We start from the raw sequence: 16,450 nt of genomic DNA, 5'->3' as shown, positions 1-16,450 counted from the left end.
AACATACCTCAGGAACTTCTCACAGGCTTTGGCTCTTAGTCTATTTTCAGATTGATTTTTTACTTCCTTTTATGCAAACCTTTTATCACGGGAGCAGAAAGGAGCAGAGCTGTTTCTCCATTCTGCTGGACAACTACAGCAGCTACAGATTTTCATGTGCCTCTGTTGAGGCACACTTTTTCATGTTCGATTACTGAAAGCTACTGATGGGTAAAGCTGAGTATTGCTACTTAGTGAGCATAAAGTTGCTTAGTAATATTCAAGGCTAAAGAGAAATAGGGTCTTTGGCCAGAGCAGCAACCAAATCCATCCTCTATGGCCACATTGAAGGAATGCAAAGTAACAGTCACCAAAATCTTTCAGGCCTAGGGATGGTGCAAAACTTACATGCTTTGTAGAACATGGGACATGTTCATACAGCCCAGCGTAGTACAACAAATTGAAAGCACAGCAGAGGCGGTACAGTGCATGACTGACATGAGAAGAGGCTGTCCCACTCCTCCAGAGGGTGTCCCACAGCTTCCCAGGGTGAGACTTCACTTGAGATGGTTCCCTGTGCGCTGTGTTGCGCCAAGTGCCCTTAAGCTCCAGTTACTCCCACCTGCTCAAAAATCCCACCTGGATTCAGCCTGCACCTCCAAACCTAAGGATGTACATAAAACCTGAATCATTTCTCCCATCATCCATCTCCACCCTAAATAACTTAAATGCTTCTCAACCAGTCAGGCCCATAATTGTCCCAGCCTAGGGCCTCATTCTCTGAATTAAAAAGGCTCTTGACTGAGTGAAGAGAGGTAAACTAAGCATTTGAACAAACTGGGTGGATTTAACCACCTCCTCAGTTCTGGTTCATAATGCCTCAGCTGCTGACTTCCGCGAAAGAATAGGGGAAATGAGGTTGCTCATGGCTCATTTATTGGATCATGGAAAATATCACTCTTTCCAGAAAAAAAGATAAACAAAACAAACAAGAGATGGAAGTACACATAAGAATTTCCAGGAACTGGTCATCAAAGCAAAGATCCTCTTCTAGCTACAACAAGCTCTCACCATTAATTTATTGGCATTAAGAAGAACTGGCTGATGACCACGAGCAAGTGCACCAGTAAGCATGTTGTGTTTCTTTCAGAAAAGTGTCTGAAAGCAAGCTGCAGTGCATCAAGAAGCCCAGCACACACTTCCAGTTAATTACAGAGTTTGTCCTTAGCACAGTCAGCCCTCACCCCAACAGTGCTGGCCCAATGCCCCCTGGCACTGCTGGCTGCCCAGATCCTGCCAATGAGTTTCTGCTACCATCCCGATAAAGCCTGTCACAACAAGGTCCCACATCTCAAGCAGGTTATGCTGAAGCATGCAAAGTCCCACCATGTTTTCAACGTTAGAGAATCCCAGAGGGCAAGAAACAGAATTTATATCACCCTAACCAAAGTACAGCCCAGGGGTTTATTCAGGGACTGCAAGACACTCCCACGCAGATAGCATCCCACCTACTGTTCAGAAAAAACCTCCACCCATAAGGACAAAAAAAAAAAAAAAAAAAAAAAGAGAAAAGTGTAACCCTTGGATGCATTCAGCAACTCAACTTAAGCCAGAACAGCCAATCTGAACATCAGTGACTAATACCTGTCCTGTCACTAAAGATGACAGTGACTACAACCTACCCACTTCTAAAAATAATTAGATGGTACTTCAGGGTACTCCATGTTAACTATTGCAGCCCTTTGTTGGGGAGGCTTTGGACAATTGTCCACGATCAAAACAGAAGAGGAAAGTGTGCCTCTGCTTTGGGTTCAGCTACTTGATTCAGTATCCAAACACTCCTAACACAATGATCTGCAGTATTACATCCAGTATCGCCCAGCCATCCTACTACCCCTCTTACAGGCAGCCTAGTTCTGCTTGTTTGTGTCAGAGTGAATATTTTGATGCGCTGATGAAAGACAGGCTTTTGGAGAATAAATGGAAGGCAAGTTTTCCTCCTTATCTCTAGAGACAAACAGCATAATTTCATCAGGTTTCCTTTCAGCAGACAGAAATCCTCACACCTTAAATAGCATTTCTTACAGTCCTCTTTTCAAAGCTATTAAATGCCCACAACTCCAAATGAAGTTACTGTGTCCTCAACAATGCTGCAAATCAAGGTCTTGCTGACTCGGCTCTCCTGCACTGCCCACACTTACAAACACCCTACAGTTCAATAACAGGGAGTTGAGGTTTTCTGCAGTGCACATTCTTCATGTACTCCATACACTTTCTGATGTATTTTTTTCCTGGCACTTCTTGTGTATCTGACCAAGGCATTAAAAACCAGTTTAGGAACAGGGTCAAGGGAAGAATTTGCACTGTTCACAGTCTATCGTCATACTACTTTGAATTAAATTGCTGTAAAACAGGGAAGTAAGCTGGTTTTGTCACCACAGGGAGAAGAGTATTGCCAAATTCCTAAACATGGACCCAAGCGCTAATGATTGGTTTGGTTCAACAAGCTGGGATACAGAGACAAAAAATGTAATGTCAGATCCTTGTAGTATGACGACCGCAAGTGTTAGTCACCAGTACTTATCTTTACTGTCACGTCTCACTTCAGTTTCTGTTCATGTTTTACCTGCGAGGATGGCTAAGTGGACACTCACAGCTCAGCTTTATGGTATTGAGAGTTTGTATTTTGGAGTTAAAATGCAAATACATGTGCTACTATCTGCCTTGTATATACATTAGATTATTCTTAGAGATTATTCATCAGAGGATTACAATCAACGGTCTGTGTAAGCTACCCTAGACAGGCTAACACAGTAAATACTCAGAAGATGTTTTATTATGAAAACAAGCATTCCATTTTCTGCAGAGAAAGAGGAAGGATAGACCTGTTGCATTAAGGATTATGTAAAATAAGAATTATTAAATAGTAAACATACATGCCTACATGTCTGTTTTAGGTGGTGTTTGAAAATTTCCTGATGTACAGTAATCTCTTGTGCATCTGTACATCATTAAAAAAGGATCCAATAACAACAGCAATAGAAAGCACAAGAATTCTAAGACCTCAGTAAGATGCAAGTTTGAATGATTAGGACAATTAAAATTGTGCATACAAGATTTAAGAATTGAGGGGTTTTTTTAATATTTTAAGACCCTTGGATTTCCACAGGCAGGATTTTTTCCTGTTACCTATGTTTGAAATTTTCCAAAGCAAGTTTTGTTCAGAACACAACATCAGATCATTGATCTGTCAGAAGAGAAGAGCTAGGGCTGAGTAAAGGCACTGGGCTGGGCCACCAATTCTCCTTGTTTTAGAAGAAGCAAGAGACAAGCTCAGGGCTCAGCCTCCCGCATGCTGGTTAGAGAACTCCCCTGAACAATACCAGAGACGAGGCAAAGGGAGTGAAGCAAGCTGCTGTCTCCTTTGAGCCTCTGGCCCACAGAAATAGACAATACAACTAAGAATTTACACCTAAATATTGATCTCATGTTATAGGAGAGGTATTTCAGACACTCATTCAATTACCTGCTTTAGAGGAATCTAATGTCAATTAGCCCAGGTTTTAAATTAATGCAAACTAATTAAACGCTGTTTGGAAATATGCTTCAGAGGACAATACTTAATCCGGTGGGTCTCTAATGGTAGAAAGTATGCTTCCTTCTAATAAACTGTTGTTGGGAATCTTAAAAAATAATTGTATAGTTATAAAGCAAGGTCTAATATCTTAATACAGTGCCAACATAAGTCAAGTTCTCAAAATAACTTCTAATTGGTAGTACAAGAACGTGACTGTAGGAAGACAAATATTTGTGGCTTACAAACATACACCTTATTTTTAAAGAAAGAACTGAAATGCTAACAGCAATAGTTCACTTACATACGAAAACCAGCAAAGAAGATTATAATTGGAAGCAGAAAGCAAACTTCCAAGTCCTAACAGCAAGAATGCTAGGTTTTCCATGTGCTTCAGATCTTGACAGTGAAAACAAACTGTACAACGGCAGACAACAGTTGGCAGCTTTAATTGCTGGAGAAGCCACTATTTGAATTTTCTTGGTGAAGAGTGAGACAACAGAATTTCCACACCCCACACCCCCCCCCATGGTGTTCAATGGTTTGCGCCTGCTACCCCAAGATTTGTTCCACTGAACTACACAAGAAGGTTCAACGACATCATTCTTGATTTCTGTCTCTGTTACCTGACCCATCATTCAAATACAGGCAGTTTTGCAAGGAAATTATACCACACCAGATGAGAGGTCGCTGTGCTGAAAAGCAGCTGTACAAGCAGAAGTTTAAGGATGCTGTTAGCTGCGGACAGGGCAGGGAAAATGCCGTTAAATAGAGGGAAGACAAAACCAATGCTGAGATGGCAATGTTTGTCAGGTCTTTCACTACTGAACCAGAGTCAGCTTGAACATCATGAGCTGATCGGTACTCCACAGTTATGCTTCTGGCCCAGTATGCCCTAGACAGCACATTGAATGGCACCTCTGACGTATGGATCAAGTGCTGTATTTCCCAGAGGGCTCTACAGCCTTTCCTTCACTGGGAAGGTTTCAACTTTCTTGAAATAGCTAAGAAAAACCATAATGGAGACAAGACAGTAGGCTGATTTACCGAGTTAGCCCTTTATTTACCGAGAGACTGCATACTGTGATACTCAGCACAGACATGCAATAAATCCAGCTCCTGGAGGTTAGTCCCCAAGCTGAAATCTGGTACCTAAGCTCTCCCCCAAAAGTGGGATCCAAACATAAGACAAGAAAAGCATTTTAAACATCTATAAATCTGAAGAGAGATTTTTTTGGTTTATATCCTGCCCACTCTGCCTTCAGCATCACATTGAGCCACTTCTCTGAAGCTTGTTTTCAGCAAGGATTAAAAACCTGAGACTAGGTAACTTGAAGCTTATCTTATAACAAGAAAGAAATCACTGTTAAGGCCAAAAGAGACGCTTTTATGCAATAGCACTCATCTGAGAGTAGAAGGATTCAAATCCATTTGCCTTAACCTGATGGCAGCCAAACGTGCATCTTCTCTCATCCAGGAGAGCCACTAGGCTGTTGCAAAACTCTTCCATTTCCCTACAGTACACCCTTTGCTGAAAAAAAAATACAAGGTTTTGCCAGCTGAAGGGGTAGAAAATGAGAACAAGCAAGTCAGAATTGGTTTGGCCTGACTAAAATGGAAGAAGTTTCAATCACAGTCTTTGCTTCCAGGACAAAAATGCAAAGGCTCATGTGTTGCTAATAGATGCTTGGATTTCTCCAAGATACTTCTGAAGGATGAGCGAAATATGACAAATTACACCTCCTATGGAATTAGCACATAACATATTCTATGGACTAAAACTAGACTACTGACAGATCTTAAAATACAGTTGATAGGCAGATACCACTGAATGGGGACAATTTTAAGCCAGAGACAACTTTTTTTTTTTGCTTCTCTATGCTATAGCCACATATTTAGGTGACATAAAAAATTGTAGAGTAGTAACTAAGAGATAGATGGATTATCATTACAGGGTTACCCAAGCCACCATGGTAAATAGTTGTAACCTTACAAAATATATTTTGGTAAGACCAAGCGTTTGAGATCCAGGAATGGCAGTCACTTATATTTACACGACGGAAGACTTTACTCTGAAAAACAGAGCTCAGAAAAGGATTTAGGGGTCATTATAGATAATCGTCTCAATGTAAGCTCTCTGGGCAATGCTGTAGCAAAAAGGACTAATAAGATTCTTTAATGTAGTGGAAAAGAAGTCAAAAAAAAAGTATGAAGTAGAAATAATGAAGGATTCCAGCATCTCTGAGCAGCACTGCCAAGACCCCTACTAGGTTACTGAATCCTGTTCTGGTGTCTGCATTTTAAAGAGGATTTGAAGGCATTGGACAGAGTTCAAGCGAGTGTCACAAAATGAGTTCTCTGGCTTTAACAAAAAAGCCCAAGCCTTCTGACGTGATGGGTAAGGAGCTCAACATATTCAGCTCACTGAAGAGAAAGCATAGGCGTACCTTCATCACACTGCGTAGGTAATTGCACTTGGGCAAGATATACGCAAGGAGCTTTCCAATCTTGCTTACAAAGATCCAATGAATAAATGTTGAAGCTAGATAAATTCAACCTTGAAATAAGGGAAAATTTCCCAGCAGTAATGAAAGACAGGAACAGCTTATCAGGAGAACTAGTGAAACCACCATCACTTGCAGCCTTTTTAGACAAAGACAGATAGCTCTGAAGATACACCTTTAGCCTAGTTTCAGACTAGATGATTATGGTTGTCCTCCCTAGCTCTCCAAGCTGTGAGCCCTTAGTTCCCCTATGCACACATATTCCATCAGCCCCTGGTGAAACAGGGCTGCCTACACTGTACTCAACATACTTGCAGTGTTTCCATGATGACTGAAATGATGCTACAGGGATTATGAGTGGCAAGGATGCAGAGTTAGCACTGGGGGGCCACACCAGCCTCATGATGAGTGATAGAGGGAAAAGCGATACTGGTTCTGACATCCATGAGACTGGAACCAGACAGAGGCATCAGGTGGATGAACCATTGCTCCTTCTCAACAAGAGAAAAAAAAAAAAAAAAACAAAAACCAACCTCTTTCTTCATACCGTGCTTGTTCTAACAGATGCATCTATGCTGTAGTCCCAGAAACAGCTATGTGTAACAACAGGCATCCCAAAGGAACTTTAAACAAATTGTTCTGCTATACACAGGAGGTCAGACTAGATGATCTTATAGTCCCTGAAGTTGTTTCTTTGTCTTGTATTACCCCAAGTATGTTTTTTCTTCCTTTCACAGGTCACTGGAGCAGAAGTATAAAAAGAGGGAAGAAAAAGTAGTCACTTGGAATGAGGTTTTAACCTGGTATCCCCTGGGAGTAACTGAGTGAATGCAGTGATTTCCAGGCTACATGAAGCTAGAGCAAGACAAGATGAAACCCTGTCAGCTGAGCAAAATTGCTTGTCTGTGAACTCCAGCTTCCTCCCACTCTCATGTCCTGTTCTGATACAGGCAGTCAGCCCTGACAGCTAGGGTTTTGATAGCAGGTGTTTGAGAGGTTGTAATGCCTTTCTAAGGTAGGAAGGAGCAATAGCCACAGCAGCAGAGTGGCCATTAGCAACTCTATTTTGGCCAATAAGGGAAAAAAAGTTGCAATATGGTATCTGGAACAGGACTTAAAAACAAACAAAGAACACACTGAGTGTAAAATGTTTGTAAGTAGTTGTGGAGAGCTCTCAACACTTGTGAAGCTAAGGAAGTTTTCCTTTACATGCAGCCTAAATCTATTTTGAAGTGTTCCACTACTTTCTTCAAAAGTTCTTAAAGTTTTTCTCACCCACAGAGCAGTTAGAAAGGTTAGAAAGTGGAGCACATCACAGACATGGTCAGATCTGATCCTGATGTGTTTGCTGAAGGGAGCCACACTAGCCAGCTTCAGTTGTCTAAAAAGTTAGGAGGCACCAGGTCTCTTGTACAGTCCCTCTGCTCCTCCAGAAGAAGTTGCACACTGGAGGGTAGTGCGGACACACAGACACACCCTGCTCTCCCTATCTGTGCCACAGCAGGTACCAACACCTCTGCCACCATCACCTAAAGATGGCATTTGAAATTAAAGGTATATAGCAACATACTTATAAATGCAACATGTGAAGCAGCAATGAGTTTAGACCAGGAACACCAGCAGAAAAACCCAAGGTTCTTGACTCTAGTGAAAACCTACTCAGCAGCTGAAATTGGAAACATTAATCCCATGACATTGTCCATAATTAAAAGCTCCATCTACGAGCAAACAGCTGTGCAACTACTGCTGGCTGAATCTCTGTGCTTTGAAAGAGAATTAGGATGAAAGTAAAGGAAAAGCAAGTATCACAGGCATCAGTAGGACAAGCTATACCTTAGTGTGTCTTGTATTATATTGACCAAATAATAAAACTGGTTTATTGGTGTCCTTTTGCAGTTTCTCTTTCCGAGAATTCATTACCAGCAGAAATGAGAGTATTACAAACAAAACAAAGGAATTCAGGACTAGAAGCGTGTCAGCATCCTATTACCCCATAGTCTATGCTTAGATCCTGCACTGAGCATTAACTTCTCATTGTTATAGCACTTCAGAGGCTGAGCTTGCCACTCATGCTGGTTTTGGTTGGGATAGAGTTCATTTTCTTCATAACAGCCAGTGTGGGGCCGTGCTTTGGATGCGTGCTGGAACAGGGCTGACAGCGCAGGGCTGTTTGGTGACTGCTGCGCAGAGCCTGCCCGGAGCCGAGGCCCTTTCTGCTCCTCTCACCGCCCCACCAGCGAGGGGCTGGGGGGCACCAGGAGCTGGGAGGGGACAGCTGACCCCCACTGACCCAAGGGGTGTCCCATACCACATGGCATCATGCTGAGCACAAAGCTGGGGGAAAAGGAGGAAGGGGAGGGATGTTTGAAGTGATGGTGTTTATCTCCCCAAGTCACCATTACACTTCACAGAGCCCTGCTCCCCTGGGGATGGCTGCGCACCCACCTGCCCATAGGAAGCACTGAATGAATTCCTTGCTTTGCTTGTGTGTGCAGCTTTTGCTTTACCTATTAAACTGTCTTTATCTCAACCTACAAGTTTTCTCATTTTTACTCCTCCGATTCTCTCCCCCATCCCGCTGTGGGGAGCGAGTGAGCAGCCACATGGGCCGAGTTGCCGGCTGTGGTTAAACCACACCACCACTGAAGTCTATTCCATTGACTTACCACAACAGGAGAACACTATTTGTATCTCCCGCCTGAGGCATAAAGAATAATCCAAAGAGATGGTGATCTCTCTTTGGGTGTCTTTAAACTGTGCATGTTGTTTTTCTGGCTGAAAACTATTTGTAGGTATGGACAAATGACAGGATTGCAACAAGAAAGAGTCATCCTGTGGGGAAGGTGCCATATGGTACACAAATCCCATTAAGAGGGTTTAATTGTTAATTTTAAAGCCTACAGAGAAGCAGGAATAAAAGGGAGCCCAGCTCAGACATTCTCCAAATGCCGATTTTGGTTACATTTTGGTCACAGTGAGCATGCAGGATCCATCCCTCCTCCTGCAGCCATTAAACGTGGCTGGCTGAAGGCAGAACTCCCGGTGACTGCAAGCAGACACCAGCAAGCCAACGCAGTGTATTACCATGCACCGAGTCACCAGGCTCCTGCAGAGTTCACGCACTAGCAGCCAGTCCTTTCTCAGTCACACTGACAGCTTAACTCAGAGAAGCTGGCTCATCTATAACGCAGTGATGGGATTTTTCCCGTTTAAAATTTGTTTGCACCTCTTTTCAGAAGTAACCCACCCTCCTGACAGAGCAGTAAGGCCAGGGCTGCAAACAGCATTACTATTCACACATCTATTTTTTTTTTCCTCCCCTCCAGCTGATGGAAAAGAAATGAACTGAGAGGTCTTTTCAGGCAAGGCGACTGCACTCTGACCAAGGGCCAGTACTGGAGCTGCAGAGCTGCAATCTGCATTGGTTCCTGGCATCCCGGGTTGGGCTTTCTTGTCACTGTCATGTTGGAAGTACCACATAAGAGGAGCTGGTTAAGTACTGCCTCCAGCAATCAAAAATAATAGCACAGAGGCAGCCTGTCAAACTTCAAGCAGTGGAAAAAAATGACCTCTGAAAAATATATCCTGGCTGTTCCATCAAGGGTATAACTGAAGTGTCTAGTTTAATTTTATTAAATTGGTGTATGGAAATAGTACATAATTTAGAATCACATGCTTTGGTTAAAGCTCTGATTGCAAGGTTTTAAGCAGGTCTGAGGCCCAATTAAAAAAATTAAGTCCTCAAAATTTAATCCATCTTTACCTTTTTACTTCAATGTGACTCTCGTTAGCTCCCTAAAATTAGATTTTTAATCTCAGATTGGCACCCCATTCTCTGCCACTCAAGTACCACAAAGAGCGAGAAGATTATGGCCACTTATGTAGTATCTATTTTCCTATAATCCTTTTAGCACCATAAATGCTGAATATAACATCCAGTTTAAATTAGCTTTAACCTCAAGTTGACTCCAGTTAACTATGCAAGAACAGTAATTAAAAAACATGCCTCCCAAAGAAAGCTAGAAATATCTCACAGTTTAAAAAAAAGAAGAAAAAAAAATAGTAGTATGAAGCTGTTCAGGGGCACCACCTCAACAGCAACAAGTTCTCCAAGAGCTTTTTTGGAAACCTAGGACTTGGAAGCGATTAGCCTGCCACAGCTGGGTACATTGCTTACAGCTCTCCCCCTTACAAACAGCCACCGCCAAGGCACAGCAAGAACCTGGGGCTGCTCGCGCCACTCCTTCACCCTGGCTACACTTGCAAATTGTTAACACTGAGCATCAAAGCATTTTTGTGATCCAAACTCCCACTAGTTTTTCCAGGACATCCCTTCGTAGGCCCCCATGAGACCCTCACAAGGAGAACCGATATATCCCTTAATTAGGGGAGGACCAGCACTAGATCATGGCAAGTAAGAAGAGCTAAAACAGGCTTAAAACCTAGAACAGGAATGAAAATTCTACAGTAAGACAACTGCAGGGAACCCTGCCTTTCGCTTGGCAATTGCTTCAGGAAGAAATATGTCCTCACAAAGCAGGGGTCTCAGGAAGGTTGCCAGAGAGCAGGTCTCCCACACTCCAACAGGGACCCCTATGACTGGCTCCAGGGAGCTGGTGCCAGCTCTTGCCGACCGCAGCCTGCTTTATCCCTGGGTACACCCAGGCTGGCAGGGCCAGAGCTTGCTCCGCAAATGTGAACTTAGACATTTATAGGTTACATACTCACTCGTTAACCTACATGTTCTATTTCTGCCTCCACAACAGCACTTGTTCTCAACCAGCTATGTTTCTTCAGCAGCCAATTTGCCTGAGGAATGTAACAGCAAACGAATCCAAATAACCCAATCATCCTGAAGTAAGCAACCACCAGGTGCAACACCCTTAAAGTTGCAAGTTCATCTCAAAACTTAGTACCAGATCTAATAGAGCTACAGGTTTCTCCATTTCTTACCTTTGCCATTCTTGGGCACCACCTGGAGAGAAGGTAAACCCACCCTCACCAAGCCTGGCATTTTCTCATACTCCAGGGAGAGAATGACCGCCAAATCCTACCCTGGCATGGGAAATGTCATAGAAATGCAAATTAAAATGTATCTGATTGTATCTGCCTGTCTGTTTTGCTTCAGCTTGCAAGGAATAATTAAACAGATGCCTAAAGCTGAGCAGTAAAATGAGTACCCAGGAGCTTTTCCCACAGTTTTCCTCCTTCACTTGGAGGACTGCCACACACACAGATTGTGATATTCTCAAACGTTCATTACAGACACACTCATCTAATAAATACAGATTGGAAGGAGAGGATGGATAGAGCTGGTCCAAGGAGAAATACTGAATCAGGAAATGTCCTTGTGAACTGCCACGACCACTATTAAAACATTTTGTGAGCTTCTGTTTAAAAAGCTATGAAGTCCCAGCAAAATAAACAAACACATTGAAAAAATGGTATTAGGGTTCAAAATCAAAAGCAGAATCAAACTGGCTAAAAGCATGAAATCCAGAGCTGATAGTAACAAACACAACCCTCATGCTGCTTCCAAAACGTTTTCCCTTAAGAAGCATCCGATTTCTTTTATTTTCTGGGCAAGTTGTATAGTAGAAAGGTAAACAATGTTTTCAGCTACTCCTGGATACAAAAAAAATCAAGGCACGGTAAGGTAGTAATCAATACAGGAAATATCAGGAGGTATAAGCTCCAGGTGTTTATTTTGAGCCACGTGAAGCTAGACTGAGCACCACATGGACCCCAGCAAGGGTCACTGCCTGAGATGTACTTGGTCCCACTAAGATAGGAGAGAAGAGGCAGCACCGTAGAAAGAGTGAGATACAAAGATGAAGGAGGAGGACACAGCAGTAGAGTCACATATTGAGAGGAGACGTTTCTCCAGTTTCCCTGTATTACAATTTGCAAACTACGTTCAACTCTTGACTTCAGCAACCTCTTTTGACTCAGATCAAATGCCCGACAGTAGGTGGTAGACAAAAATCTCAAGTAGGTTACACACTTCAGAAAAAGAAGTCATCTGGGTTTCATAAACTAGGACACTGGGAATCAAGCGTTTCTGTTTACTTCCATTCTGCAGAATTTTTAAAATTTGCTCAGTGGTACTTTTAAAGAGATTAGCAAGTTAAGCAATTATCTATGCTCTCATTTCCTCATGAAATACAGGTTAGTTTAATCTTCTTAGGCTCAGCGATGATACTATAGTGCTTACCTATAGTATGAAATAACACATCACTCCAGATGAAGGAGGGTGCAAAGGTTTTGTTCTCCTCATTAAAAAAAAAAAATATCCAAATCAGACTTTATAACTACAGTTTCTTTAATTTGCTTCAGAGACATCTAAAGGTAATTCACTCAAAGAAAAAAAAAAGCAAGCCCAGCCTTTGAAGCTGGAGGAAAAAGATTAATGTTATGCAAGTGGGGACACTCCCTGTAATAGTGAAGATTGAACATGTATTTTTCCAAGTTAAGGAAACAATACAGCCACTATGTGTGTGACAGCAGCAGGAATCGATTGCTGTAACAAGAGAGTCAGAGGGCTAACGGGATGCAGAGGGCAGCTGCAATGAGCTAGGCACAGCAGTGACATCCCATAAGCTATGCCCATCCCTACCCAGGGAAGCCCTCAAGCTGTGCCACTGTAATGGCACACATGTTGCTCCACGATGGCTCCATACTGGACTTCCTCATAATGCAGCCTCTGAGGAAAGCAAATTGTTACCAGCTGGTCACAGTTCATTACCTGCCCAGCTGTTTGTGGGGGACACAAGAGTACTTCACAATGACCAGAGCTGGGGTGTAAATGAAAACTCTTCTCCCTCCCAACTCAAATTCTCTTTATTGGGTCCTGTGTTAGCATTACCAGAGAACACCGAAATAGCAGATTTCCACCATAGAGAAAAAAATAAGTGCTCTTATGCCAAGTCACAGCATCCTACACCCACAGCCAGGAAAGCTGCACATCTGGTGCCCACCTGAGGTTGCTCCGTGGCATTTCCCATCACTGGAGCCACCTTAGTAGACCCTAGGGAAACCCCAGTCAACTTTTATTTCCCCCCCTTAGAGTTCCTGTTACAAAAAGACCTTTAAAAAGGGGAGTGCAATGAAAAAAAAACATATTTAATGCTGCTCTAAAATTTTAGGCTTAGCCAATGTCCAGCCAGCTCCTGATGTCCTCAGCACTGCCAGTCCCCTGACTAGAGCCACTGGCCTTTATTCTCTCTTATTTTTTTAAACATGGAACAAACAGGGATGAAGCAATTTCACACTAGCTTTCTCCTCAACCTCCCCTCTGCACAGCACTGAAATCAAACTGATAGCATATTGCATTTATGTGTAATGAAACACCTGATCTGTGCATCGATGAGTATGTAGCTTGTCTAACCCTCCACAGGCACTGCCAGGTCCCACCGGTGGCTCACTGCCTCATGCTTCTCTGGGCTGCCTTTTCCACGGACCTGGGGATAGCTGCCAGGAGGGCTGGGGAGGCACATTGCCACTACAACTGGCCATGAAGACCACAAATAACATGCAGTTTATCCAGATTAATCACGTTGAACCCAATCTACTACCCCTTAACCATTGCCGAGGGAAGAATTGGTGGCAGGAGCATACATGGCAGAGACCTAAGGATGTGTGGCCATTTTCTCTGCTCAGCCTGATCAATGACAGTGCTGTGCCACAGCTGGGGAAAAAAAAATAAAAATACTTGGCATCTCTCAGTTGTGCTTTTTCTGAGAAGTCAGCATTTCTACCCTATTATTGTTTCTTTCTCATTACGGTAAGGAGATTCACAGATCCCACCTGGTACGCGTGTAAAGCACTCCAGGGTACATATTCAGATGTAACCTGCCAAAGGTGTCAGCAAGGCCATCAGGTGAAGGGATTTGGGACTAGTATCCACGCACCACAGGAGAGACAGACACTTCTCTCAAGGACTGCAAGGCACCCAGTTGCCCACGTTGCTGTTCACAACCATCACTGTTTATTTAGCACAGCCAGCTGAGCAGCATTGCCCAAGTACATCAGGAGAAAAGCCCTCCTCTCCTAAAAGTCTTTCCATGGCATCTCTGGAGGGAAAAGGCACTGACAGCTTCTCTTGTTGTTAGTTTTCCAGGCTGTCCCTCACTCCAGAGACACACTCACATAGGGACACGAGCCAAAGACCGGGAGCTTACCCACCCAGTTATTCCCAGCTCCCACAGTACCTTCCTTCCCTAGGAGCAAGTACCATCCTCCCAGTCCTGGAGATACATTAAATCTCCTAGACACCTCTCTAACCAGGGGAACCACTTCCAAGTAATGATAAGATAAAACCATTTCCCCAAAAGACTGTTTGTAGTAAGAGCAAAGTGCTGGAGAGAGAACAATCCCTGCATCGCTTGCTGAGGGGATCTGGTGTCCTGAGCATCCGTTAGTCCACTTAATACAGTGACCTGTCTCCATTTATTGAATTGATTTGGCATATAAATGTTTACTCTACTGAGTGTACTTAAACTAATGGCTGCTAAAGCAGCTTATGTGACTTTTTAATCTAGCTTTTCCGTACAGTCATTTGTGGAATGACTGCTTGAAAGGGAAACAGACAAGAAACTGGGGCAAAACTTCCGCTGACAGACACAGAGAATGGTAGGATGTGGCTGCAGCACATGCTATTACACAGGTGGATTTGTGGTTTCTTCATTACTGTCAGACTACTTTCCCCACAGCCGAGCACCTCTACAAGCCACCTGACTAGCAGCACACACATGCTCCCTGCCAGCAGCTCTCAGACAAGCCCTGAACAGGCTGCACTTGACAAAATTACTTTCATCCTCTGAAGCAGAAAATATAAATTCCCCCACCAGCCCCTTTCCTCAGGGAGGAAGGGGACGTGTCCAGTTGAGAGGAGAGGCCCAGCCAGGTGGCTCACTCCCCCGTGATCTTTCAGGGGGTTTTACAATCATTAAGCACTGTGGCAAAAGGAGCATTGGTCACCGAAAGACAGTTTCAAGGGCCTGCTACAATGTGCAGAGGCTGGCTCTGATCACAGATTACTCGATTTATTGAGCAGATGTAGTATTCTGTGTCACTGTATAGTGGAAGTCTTTGTGCCATTTTCCCTTACAGAAAATAATGTTGATCTCTTACAAAACACTAAGTTCTGCTATTAACTGTATCTGTATCATCCTGTTTTCCTTTTCAAGGTCTTCCACACCTTTCTATGGTAATTAAACATGCCACACCAAAAATCAAATCGGTACAAATTCTATTTACGCCCAATACATCACACAACTCGTATTTTTCCAGCATATTATAGAAAAAGATAAACAAAGAACAGCAAACAGTCTTTGCCACAGCAATCATTTGATTTACTTCTCCTAATGTGTCACACATGACCCTCTGGTGACTTCCCCACTTCGCACACTGCAGGCTCACCTACCCACCATGCTGCAGATCTGCGAACACCACAGGACCATGTCTACGCATCATATGCACAGGCCCCCTTCTAGGCATTGCCACTGCTATTTTAAATACAGTTGGTACATTGACATAAAGTTCATTTTTAAAACTAGCATTGTCTAAGCCTGCTATATCCTCACAAACACTGGTACAGACACTGCTTAAAAATTAGAGAAAAACCCTAGTTCAAGACATTCTGCTCTGAGAGGCCTGGAGCTGCCCACCCCAGACATCGCCACTTGCATATACCCCCCCAAACTCAGGAGCTGGAGCTGCTTTCAGTCACAGATCCCATGACCATCCCATTGCACTCACAACAGCCAAGCAGCACAGTTTGAGAGCCCCTGCTCAGAGCACAGAGCTGGTGATCAGAGATGCAAATATAAGAAAATGAGCCAGGAAGGGATACATAACACAAACACAATTACGGTTCCTGGGTAATAGGCACCAGCTATAGTTTCCTGAAGAAAATCCTATTCTATCAGCATGACTCCAAAGGTGAAGAGTCAGTTCCCATCATCTGTCACAGCAGTAAAAGAAAAAAAATCACCTTTGGGTAATCTCATCCTGGGGATAATCAAGTTAGCTCAGTCTGGCAGATGCTGCAGATCTGAGAAGCAGGGGCAGCAGATGCAGCATGATGCAGCCAGCCCAGCACTTTGTGAAAACCACCTTCACTTTGTGGGTGGCTGGAGCCATGCTCCAGGCAGGGGTCTCCACTTTTCTGGGCATCCCACTTTCCCAGAGCAATGGCAGCACTTGACTGTTGCTGCAGCTTCCAAAAACTACAGAAGGAAACTGCATGATCTACTTAACCCACCAGATCTACCTGGCAGCGGATTTCTGAGTGATTATCACATACCTCAGGTTGCCTCTGGACTTTAATCACCCGAGCAGTGCGATAATCTCCAAAATACATGCCCTATCGTGGCTTATCAGTGGCAGAAAA

General features: G+C 43.4%; 1 protein-coding gene across 1 annotated transcript in view; it reads right to left on the bottom strand.

The window, feature by feature from the left end:
* Positions 1 to 11,128, bottom strand: part of LRIT1 (leucine rich repeat, Ig-like and transmembrane domains 1) — a 55,662-nt gene extending 44,534 nt beyond the window's left edge. Inside the window, exon 1 of the mRNA XM_040607505.1 lies at positions 11,011 to 11,128. The gene's annotated coding sequence lies outside the window, so the exon portion shown is untranslated. The remainder of the gene's footprint in view (positions 1 to 11,010) is intronic.
* Between the last annotated feature and the right edge of the window lie 5,322 nt (positions 11,129 to 16,450).

This window comes from Falco naumanni, chromosome 9, assembly GCF_017639655.2.
Source record: "Falco naumanni isolate bFalNau1 chromosome 9, bFalNau1.pat, whole genome shotgun sequence".
NCBI classification, from domain to species: domain Eukaryota; kingdom Metazoa; phylum Chordata; class Aves; order Falconiformes; family Falconidae; genus Falco; species Falco naumanni.
This window is presented reverse-complemented; position numbering and strand designations above follow the sequence as displayed.